Genomic DNA, 12,391 nt, shown 5'->3' with positions numbered 1-12,391 from the left:
ATACAAGTGACAGGAGACACTAAACTTGAGGATTACAGTGGATGTTGGTGTCAAGTCTTGATTTTCTTTTTGATTTTATCTTTTTGGTGACATGTCTTTTAGCTTTTCTGGGATGTCTCTGACTAGAGATTCTATCTCTAGGATGTCTTTGACTAGAAAGGCAAGGATGGGGTATCGTCACCTATTTTTCTTTGTTGTCTATGGATCATCTCTTAGTAATGCTATGACTTTTCCAAGGATATGAGGACACTGTGAGTCTAGTGTGAACTGGGGCATTCCTTGTTTGTGACTGTCTGATCTCTATGCAAACGGGTACAATGACTTTCTGGGTCAAACATATATCTAGATTGTCATAACCTATTTGCCATAATAAAGCTCAATGATGATAATAGCACAACAAGATCTTTCACATCCATATCTTCTATCTTTCATCCCCCTTTCTTGATTGACCTCCATCATCCTTCCTGAGTCTGTGTAGCCCGCTATCACATGACTGAGTATAATGACACACCAAAAAAATATTTGCATTTCATGTAGTTTGCACCTGCATCATCACATGTTAGCATATTAGCATTTCATACATACATATATATATATATATATATATATATATATATATATATATATATATATATATATATATATATATATATATATATATATATATATATATATATATATCATAATTGCATCACATCCTACACACAACACATGTTAACACATTTTACATTCTCATCATGTAAATAGTTATTTGCATTATCATATCCATCTGCATTTCATACATTTGCATTTGCATAACATTTAAAAACATAAAAGAACAAAAATATTGCATTTCATCATGTACATATTTTCATCCATATCGTAAGCATCATATAGAAACATGCTTCTCATAAACATCACATAGGTACACATGCATATAGTTGCCGCAAGGATGAATCATCTAATATATATATATATATATATCAGAAATCATAAGTGTCATGATACAATGATGTCAAAATACATATGGCTACAATCACTCGAAGGTGTTATCATACAAATATGGTACAAAATTGATACATAGGGAGCCCTCTAAGGCTATGATGAACTTCGTCCCTCGAAGTCGGCTAGCCTCGATGGAGTTTGAGCCCTAGAAGTCCCCACCCCAGGATCATCTCTCCTGCCCCCTCTATCTGGTGGTGGTGGAGGACCCATGACCCCACCACTAGATGCCTGTCTCCTGTCTCTCCCTCCAGTGGTCTCGTAGTTCATGATGGTCTCTAGAGGCTCCTAGCTCGCTGATCTGGTGGTACCACTCCACAGTACAGGTCTCACTAGTAAGCTATCTCCTCCCCTGCCCGAAGAACATAGGCGTATCTGGCGCCTGTGTCCTATGTTGCCTATCTCCCTGCCCTCAGTGTTGTCTCAGCCTCTGTATAGTGCTGAATATCCCGATCTCTCTCCTGCTTAGTGTCCCTCAGCTATCTCCTAAGCCTAGATGTATCCCTCTCTAGATCCTGGATCTCATCTGCCTATCCCTGGTAGATCTCCTTCAAGGATAGTAGTTCATCCTCCTCCTCTCTCCCCTCATCCAGTCCCTGTGGCTGATCCTTTGGCTGCATATGTCCCTATCCTCATCCATGTACCTATATGGGAACCTGTGATGTTGGCACTTGTAATAGAAATCCACCTCTACCCCTCACTACATGCACCTGTCTCTCCTCTCCTCCCTCTCTCCTCTGAGCCACTCTGCCACTGCGCCCCACCTCCATCGTTGACCTCTACCTCCACCATCCCCACTATCATCTCCATCACCTCCACCATCTCCATCTATTGGCTCCCCCAGATCCGTCAGTCGTGGAAACAAATGCTCTCCCTAATATGCAATGTACTCTGAATCCATCACTGCATCCTCTACATCTGCCCATATGTCCCAAGGCATCGAAACCATCTCTAGCATATGTGTCACAACCTGATCTTAAGACAATAATGGCCCTAAATGCACCCGATCCCTCACCGTCCATGCATACATCCCTAAACTTGGTGGCATCCGTTGTGTCCTGTCGAACTGCTTGCATACCCTGTCTATCAACTGCCTCTCAATAATATATGGTATCAGATACCTGCTCCAGAATACATACGATAGCTCCACTGCATCATCCTCCCACTCCTCACAGTCTAAGTAAGGCCTCCATACCACACTGTCTACCTCATCAATAACCCGATGCCAATACTCTAGCCTCCCAATCAGTGGCTTAGAAGTAATCATATCATACAGGTGTACATGACTGCGCCCATGTCCTTTGCCTCTAAAGTGTATCAGACATGTAACCGACAGATGCTCATATGCCCATACCTGCAACAATGTCACTTCACATCCTAATCCTTTTGATTCGTGATATACAAACTGATGCAACTCATAATACAAGTGTGCCAGCAAACACGACCCCCATGAAAACCTGGTGTGCTCAGTCACTAATGTCTCCAGTGTCCTCCCCCATCCCACAACCAACCCTCGTGTCGCCCTGTCTAGAAAGAGAAATCTATTGATCACTCCTGCCAACACCATCGGTAGCGCTAATCTTGTAGCTGTCATAGTATCCCAAGCCATGTGTCCAGCCCCCATCTCTAGTCCTGGATCTTGGAATACTCGTCTCAGTGCATCCTTGTCCCCATCTCGATCGTAAGGAACCAACTCTCCAACGATCGGTATCTTCAATATCCTATATACATCCTCTAAGGTGACTGTCATCTCACCCATCGACAAATGAAACATGCAAGTCTTTGAGTGCCATCTCTCAACTAATGCAATCACCAAACCCATGTTTGCCCGAAACTCAGGCACATACATAATATATCGTAGGCCCATAGCCTCCACTGCTGCTCTATCCTTGAATGTTAGCTCTGCTCGCAAACTCTAAGTCGAAGGGAATCTCTCCCGTGACTCCAGCATAGGTAGGTCCTCCTACAGTCAAACAAATCAACTGTGTCAATCCTAGTAGTATTCCCTGTTCATCACAAAGTGCTGCTTTTTATCCTAGTACTTATATCTATCATATGACACTCTATCCTAGTAATACTCCCTTTTCATCACAAAGTGATGCTTGTATCTTTTAGGGAACCTACTTGAGTGTATCCTCTTGAGTAGCTTATCCAATTGACAACGTATGTTCTATCATAGAATTGTCAATTTCAGCTTAATCCAAAAAACAATGTATGTTCTATCACAAAATTGTCAATTTCTTTGGTACTGCCTGCTCATCACAAAGTGTCTCTTTCTATCCTATCCCAGGGTCTCTGCTTGAGTTTATCCTCTTGAGTAGTTTCCTGATTGGCAACGTATGTTCTATCATAGAATTGTCAGTCCTAACCCCATTGGTTATCCTAGTCTTCCCTAGAGGACTTGCTTGAGTGTATCCTCTCAGTAGCTTATCCAATCGACATTGTATGTTTATCACATAACTGTCTATTTGATCTTGAAGACATAAATGCGCATTCATGACACAAACGCGCTTGCATACTTCATAAACGTGTCTGCTCTGCACTGACGCGCCTGAATCACACAGATGTGCCTCTGTTTGGCATAGACGCGCCTGTCCTACACAAACGCGCCTGCATTTCATAGACATGCTTGCATTGGACACAAACGCTATTACAATCATAGATGCGGTTACACCTGACATAGACGTGCCTAACCTGCCCAAACATGTCTGGCACCAACGCAAACTGGCCTTGGCGTTTTCCCCCCCGCTTGACATTTTTTTCGACCTACCTAAAGCACATTTATTGCACTACCTAACATGCATTTATGACAATAATTAATGTAACAAAGTACGAGGAGGTTTTGTGGTACTTACTGGCTCTCCTGCATCTGTTGGCTTCTGATTTCGACGAACGCAATCAAATCTATGCACCAATGCCATCACTGATGACTGCTCTCTGCACTCTAATCTCTTAGGTGTGTGGATGACAATGAGGATGCTTTCCCTCGTAGTATATCTTATAGACTACCTTAGCTCTAGTCTCCCAAGTCAGTCTTCTTTATCCCGTGACTCTGTCACTCTATCCTATCTTATCAGTCCTTTCTAGCCTTTTTTTTCTTATCGAGAGATTGTCTGTGATCTTTTTAGACATTTTCATCCAATCTCTCGAGGGGGCATATCATTCCCATCTTGGGGCAACTTTGTATCAGTTTATCTTATCTTCTTTGAAACAACGTGACAAGTTGCATTGTCTCAAAGAGGGGCAAAATGTAGGCACCTAAAATTATCCTGTCTAATTAAATAAATAATTTTATTTAATTAATTATTTTAGCCTAATTCTTCTATTAATTAAATAAATTATTACTTATTTAATTAATTCATTTATCCTCTTCTAGCCTTATTTCTCATTTAAATAAATACTTTTATTTATTTAATTGATCCCACTTCCTCTATTAATTAAATAAATCTTTATTTATTTAATTAATTCATTAGCCTCTACCTATGACACATGTCATCCATCTCTTAATTCCTACACTTATTTTATTATTTCCTCTACCTACCCTCTAATCTTAGCCGACCATTTATCTTTTACACCTCTTAATCTTATCCCTCCATTTCGTATAGTCTATTCTATATAAGGAGATGCTTCCTTCATTATCAACCCTAACTCCTGGATTAACATTCAAACTTTCATATGTGATCAAGCCTACTTGCAACCACACTTTTGTTCTTTGTTGAGTTCTTGTGCACACATAAAATCTGAGAGCAAATATATCGAGCAAGATCAATGGAGATAGGAAGAATGGAGATTCAAACCCTATTAGACATGTGATGGTATAATCTTTGTGATTTTGTTGATTTGCATTGTCTTAGGTAATCTTCATATGTTATGGTGGATCTTTGTTGTTGTTAGGCTAGGGTTTTGTGGTTGAATTCATTTAGTCTTTCAATATTATTGTTATCCATTTTCACCATAAACAGTTACCATTCTTATTTGTAATTCATGAGACAAGATGACTTAATTTGAAATAAGAGGAATTGATGATTGTAACACCCAAATAATAAGTTTAGTTTTAGTTCTTAGTAAAGAGTTGATTGGTAAAAATTAATAATAAGGTAGCCTCCTCTCTGTGAGGAGAGAGTTAATCTCACATATTGTGGTTGAAACTACAATTTTGTAAACCTTTCTAGTTTACAAAATTGTCACCCAACTCATTCCTTGTGTCATTGCAATTGAAGGGATTCTCTATGGTGATTAGCCCTTTCAAAAGCTTATTTATTCTAAGTTGAATGTTCCAATATTCATAATCTTCTCAAGTTTAGGTTGCAATTGCTTTCAAAATTTGTCAACTTGCTAGATGAATATGGTGATTTAAGCATCACTCTTGAATACTTACTAATTCTAGTCGTTATTTGGAATAGTAGGCTGGATAATTACTCGGGCTGAATGCCTATTTGTTAGTAGGTCCACTTCAATATTTTGCTTTTGGGGAACCACTTGGATGTTGAAAGCATCAAAGCCTTCAATCAAGTCCCAAACTCCATGCCAAGAAGAATGCATGCAAACATTCTTTGTAACTAAGGTACCTCACACTTGCTTGATCACTAGCACTGGTTCTCTTAAAAAATTTAGTTGTTTGATTCCCATATGCTCCATGAGGCTTAAACTTTGGACTAGACCTTGATATTCAATTTCATTATTTCTACATGTGAACTGGAAGCAAAAAGCCCTTAGAATTTTCTCTTTAGTTAAAGATGCCAGCTCTAAAACAAAATTTGCACTTTGCACCATCAAAATGGAAAGTCCATAGCTCAGGCACATATTTACAGTTGTCATTAAGAACATCCTTTCATTCCTCGGTGATCCAAGGAATATCTTGATCCTCATAATATATCACATGCGTGCCTAGGTTGGTGGCATGATAGTTGTTGATATGATCATTTTTTATGAATTGATTCAAGAGGACTTATTCCTCAACACTCTTATCTTTGTCACCTCCTCATCTTCTAACATCTCAACACAATACATCTCATTCTTCGTGAATGAGGTGTGAGTGGCTTCAAAATTCATCACAACATTATTCACTATGTGTTCGAGATACAAGGGTTCAATAAACACTTTCAATTTAAAGCCATACTTGGTCCACAATCAAATGGTACCAATCCAAGGAGAGGTAACCTCCTATCTTTGTTGTAAAGTCTTGTGATAATCATATGCCAAAAATAGGTGGGATATCAATTACCACTACTTCTTGTGGAAGTGTGATGGTAGGACATGAATACACTGTAAGCAAGAGATTATTGATTATTCCTAAGGCTTGAACCTTCTTCCCATCTAACTGCATAACTCCCCTATCCAAAGGCTCATATTCTAATTTTAGTGTGTCCACTATTTATTTTGGAATGATTGTCGTGGTAGTGTCATGACTAATATATCATGGAACACCGACATACGCAGTCTAGGCGGGAGTTTACCAACATTTATCAAGTTTTTTTCCACTCTTACTACTAGATCATATGCACTTGATAATTTGGTACCTCCTAGCAATTGGATCATGACCATTACATCAAAATTAAAAGCTTTGAGATAGAAAACAAAAACCATGTCTAGAGGACGAGGATTCATTATTGGGATTATCTACCAGGTTTTGTGAAATCTAGTGTTAAAATTTGTCATAGCTTCTTGTGGAGCCTTTTTTAAGGTTATCAACTATTGAAGCAAAGATGATATATCTCCTTTCTTAGCGAATCTTTGAAAAATGGAATCTCCAAGTGCATCTCAATCTCTAATAGAATTGGGGGGTGGGGATTTGTACTAGTCTTGTGCTTTACCCTTGCATGAAGCCGCAAGGTAACCTAAGCACAACATTTTGTTTCATGAATTTATGGAATCTGTAATCATCAGTTACATCTTGCAAGTTCTCTATTTGTGATTGACTTGACTTGTAAATGTGAACCAAACGTACCTCTAATACTAAACATTGTGATTGTTTTAAGTTTACAAATTATGAATTAAAAAATAATTTTTTCCTTCAAATATTTGACAATTAAAAAAACCCTCTTAAATGGTATTTTAAAATGTGTAAGACGACATCATAATGAATTTTCTCTTTTACCTATTTTAACACACCCAAATAATAATTCTTTGAAAATTTAAAGCCATAGAATATATTTTGACTCCCAAATATAATAAAATACTCACTAAAATTAATTTTTTTGACTCAAAACCTAAATCCCTAAAGTTTTAAGAAATAAAAATTGTAGTTTGAGCACTAGGGATCCATAGATGAAACAAGAAATGAAATGTAAATTTTAAGCATATAAAGCGTGACAATCACAATGTTGGAGAAGCCTAGGCTAGTGGTAGAGGTTGTAGGGTTTCCAAACAATACATCTATTTTATTTTTTTAAAACTAAAAATTTGATGAAGAGATAAAGGTGGAATGCATAAATCTTTAATGAGTTCCATCTTAGTCATAGTTCAAGCTCCTACACTCCTTTGAGATTCTTGTGTACCTATAATTTCCAACCCCTACTCTAATTGTAAAAAGGTTATTGAAAATAATGTCGGAGGAGCCAATGCATCATCTTGCCCTTCTTTGTAATAACTTTTGTGGGATGAAAGGATTGTGGGACAATCTATGTGTAGAGTCAAAATTTACATACCCCTTTGCAATTTCACCTACACTTTTGTAGCCATCTTAGTGTCCATTTCCCTACAATTTGAGTAGGCTCATTTCAGCCCTTGCATTAGCCTTTTCCCTATCAGGATGCTTGGGACATATTTTCAATAACTATCTTTTTGCATAAGTTTTTTGTTAACTGCGTGTTTCTCTTGCCACTTGCCATTTTTAGCATGATTTATCTTGACACTAGCACATCACACGTATGCCCATACATTGCGCTATCATCTCATGACATCTTAACGAATAAATGTTGGTTATAAGAATTTTGACACTTGTCACCTACCGAGGTTAGTGGAAATGGATTGAAATCTTCCAAAATAGCTCGACAACCTCTTCTTTCCCTCCTATTCTCACTATTAAATCTATTCTTTCACTACATGTAGTCTCTCTTGGTTCTTTTTGGCACTCTTGCATTATTTTCTCTTAAACAACTTTATCTTGCTCTCTCCTTCTTGCTACAATAGTCTCTGGTTTGCTACAAAGTCTTCATATAGATCTATTAGCTTCCTCAAGCCTCTTAGGTAATATCTTGCTATTCTTGTTGTGTCTTTTTAAGCATCCTGGGATTTCTCACATCATGTATCTATCAATCCATATTATCATTTTATCTAATATATATATATATATATATATATATATATATATATATATATATATATATATATATATATATATAGCTATTGTGGAGGTGGAAACACCAAAACAATGACTCAATAGAGGCAAGTCCCCAATAAACCCCAAACATTTTTCTTCTTCTGTGTGGGTAGGTTTATTGGAATCATTAAAACACATGAGGGTTTATTTATAATCTATGGATTTCATCTATGTTCTAGGTTTTGTAGATTAGTCAAAGTACATAGTTGGGTTTTTGCCACATTCTAGGTATTTTATATCATAGTATATACAAGACTACAGTGCACCACAGAAATGTTTGTACATCACATGATTGTTTTTGGTTGAGATTCTTATGTTGGGACCAAATACTCTCTGTCATTTCTCTTTCCATTTTTGTACTCAGAATCTTTATTTTATTTTCTATAATTAGATATCTTCACCAGTTTAGCTAGTTGGGGATATTTGAATGTATGAAGTAGCATTGGCTTTCAAGAAAATCTATATTTTCCTTTTGCAAAGCCATATTTTGTCCATTACACTATGGAATTCTGAACCATTCAATTAAATACAAAATTGTTGCATGAACCCTTATAGACTTCCAAATTTCCTAGAGAATTAAGAATACTAGAGAAGGTCAGTAATTCCTCTTTGAGCCTCCAAATACCCTTGATGCGCTCATTTGACATTATGAACACAATTTTTAGGCTCAATTTTTTTTTTTGGTCTAAGCATGCCCTTCAAAGTTTGCAAGTATAGTCCCTTGTTATAATTTATCTAGATTTGATTTTGCATTAGACTCTTCTTAAAGAATATTTCTCTAAATGATTTTGATGTCACATGGTATTCAAACCTAGTGGAAAAAATAACTTCAAATAGATTATTGTAATTTTCTCAATTTCTTTTATAATTTTATCTTTCAATAAATTTCTAAAAGAGCTCATCATATATAGTAGGACCGATGATGGAAAAATTACCACTTAGTTATAGACTTTTTTAATAACTTTCAATATTATTTGGTGTTTATGATTGCCTTGTTCTGCATATTTCTTGGAAGCTTTGATTTATAATTAATCCCTAACATTATTCTTTTTGAAATATTTCTTTGTCAAGTTATTTAAATGGATTTTAGAGAAGGCCATCTCAAAAATTCTATTGAATTTTTTCTTGTCATGGGAGATGGTGATCATGTCACTCAAAATCCTAGTTTTATTGCCAACATTGATCCAATCTTGCTAAAAATGTCCATGATTTGTATAGGCTTTTGGCTTTAAAATCGCTTCAAAATCAATAAACACTATCAACAAATTTTGATTGTGTTCACTATTGAATTTTGCAACACAAGCCTGCAAGATCAAACAACAAACTACAACACCTTCCACAAACAAGAGTAGCAAGAAAAATATGCCATATTCCTCAAAAGTAAAGATTACATGATGAATGACAACTGTACAATGGGGTGCCTATAAAGAAAGAACAAAGATGCCCTAAGCTAAAATTAGTAGAATTGAAGTGCAAGCATGAGAAGCTAAAAAAGCCCAACTCTAGCTAAACTAGATGCACGATTAGAAGTAAGAAATCCTAAGTGAACTTAAGAAAAAATCATAAATAGTTCTAAAAAAGAAACTAACAGCTAAAATATGCTCTAGCACCCCCCTAATTGAAACTTAGGGTGAGTAAAAAAACTCTAAATGGATGATCTTGGAAATGGATCCTAGCAACAAAATGCCTGATTGCCATACTCCCCCATTATCTGTGTGTATCCTCTTGATAAAAAGACCAAATTGTTTCTCCATAAATTCCTTTTACCTCCTAAAGATATAAAATATATCACTCTTTTACTTAAGACAATACACCCATGTATGCTTGAAGAACTCATCAATTAATTTGATCACATACTTGGCCCCTAAAAAAGATAGATTCAAAAAGGAAATGAGGTTGTTATGAACTAACTCCAAGGGTACCTTAGTATGGTGGGCTCTACCTAAAGGAAAATAATTATTGTGATGATTAAGCCAAGCACACAACCTTAGCAAAAATCCATTAATGTAAGAAATCTGAGTGTTGTCACAAAATTTTGCACCCTCGATGACCCAAGAAACCTTGGTCATCAACCTTGTGAAACATTGAAGCAACCTCCCACGTGTGGGACTTGCAAAAGTGAGTCTGAGTCTCTAGAGAAGGTCGACTTCCTTTTAATCCGATGCAAAGTGTTGGACCAACCCAACAAATGAAAGTCTACTCTACTGATCCAACAAGGATAAGGGAGAGAGAGGAAAAAAGGGGTTTGCACCCAGATTGAAACTGAGATCTTCTCGCCTATGAGTACACAAAACATCAATATAAACTACCTAAAACATGCATAGATTTCGATTCTAATTAGCCACCTTAGTATGAGTAAAGGTTGGAATTTGTAAGATAGTAGGAGGAACTAATCTAGTTCACATATGACATGTACACGTTATCAACACAATCACTTATACTTAAGAAAACAAAAGAGAATGCATTCGGATAATGAGGTAAACGAATTACATAGATTATGAGAATTGAAAGGAGGCAAAACAAGCTAGTTATATTGATATAGAGGCAAGGCAAAATTTATTGTTACAAAGACACATAAGAATTCAACAAGAGAAAAAGAAAGAAGATCCCCAAGAAATATACAAAAATTACCTTTATAGTTGAGGCATAACTCAAAATTGAACCTAACTAAAAACCCTAACCCTTCTAGGGTTAAGTTACAAAATTTCTGAGAGGAGGAGAAGATTAGATTGACAAGCTGATCTGATGGTGTGCAAGGACAACTCTAAAAATGTCCTCTATTTGAAAGAGGCAAAAAGGGTTGCAGGAGACGTGTCTACAACAAATGCATCATGGTGGCATGACAGGGGCAAGAAATTCTTTAACATGCATTGAATGGGCATGGGTGGCATCTAAAATCTGTCTGTAGAGTCCAATCTAGAGTAATGGTGAGCAAATCCGGTGGTTGAATGAAAATCTGATTGGATCTAGGGTGTCGACCGAGCACAGAAAATCATCTCGACCATTGGGTCGACAAACACCACCTGCAAAGCATTTAAATTCCAACAACCACCATGAGTTCAAATGTCCATCGATGATCAAGAGATCTGATGCACATATGGACATGCAAAATCTCACCATGTAAACGCGCTCAAAAGCCCAACTGAATATTAAAACATCATTGTTGATCGTCCATAAAGTGAGAATCAATGACCGCAGATGAGTCATATTGTGAGTTAGACCCACCAACGTCATCTATATTTCCTTGCAAGCTCCCTTGGAACCTGCAAAATTTACTGTGGGATGGCGGGGAATGCCTATTTTACTCGCCCTACAAGTTTCCTCTTGCCCTGCGGGGTGGTGGGGAAAACCATTTGCCTTTGTTCTTCTTAGCCTACATGATCTTCAATATTTTATTACTACGAGGGATGGAGAGGGACGCATGTCCTACTTTCTATTTACCCTGCAATACCTTGCATTTTGTGCTTTTTTCCTTGTGGGATGGCGGGGAAAATCACCCGCACTATGTGTTTCTTACCCCGCAGGGCCTAATTTCTTGTTAAAAATCCCTTGTAGGATGGCGGGGGAGCCATGTTTCTCTCTTGTTTTCCTACCCTGCAAGCCGCCCTTTGGCACATTGAAATGCTTGCGGGGTGACGAGGAAGACTTCACTTTTCTTTGCTTTTCATCACACGCATATCACTTATTGTCCCTAGCATCACATGTTGCATTGTCGCACGGAAAAGGAACATCAGAATAGGGAACAAAATAAAAGGAAGTGTTCCAGCCCAATGTGACAATGTGATAAGGAACACTGCCAGCCAGTAACCAGTTAAAGGGGGTTGGTCTCGCCATGAACCTAGGACCCTCCAACTAGTAGAACTTAAGTGAGTTGACCGATTGACCCGGTCAACTCAAAAATAGAATTGAAGCTCGAAAGAAAAGGTTCCTCTTCATGCTGCCAAAAAAAATGCGCATAACATGCAAGTAATGCAAAAAATTTGAATTTATCAAATAGGTTATAACTATGGCCAGGGTTGATAGAAAAAGGTCAACACTGAGGTAGGTCGAGCACTAAAGACTAAAGTGCTCATTTGTTGTAGATACCTG

The sequence above is a fragment of the Cryptomeria japonica genome, chromosome 5, assembly GCF_030272615.1.
Source record: "Cryptomeria japonica chromosome 5, Sugi_1.0, whole genome shotgun sequence".
In the NCBI taxonomy this organism is placed as follows: Eukaryota; Viridiplantae; Streptophyta; class Pinopsida; order Cupressales; family Cupressaceae; genus Cryptomeria; species Cryptomeria japonica.
Note: the sequence above shows the minus strand (reverse complement) of the source record.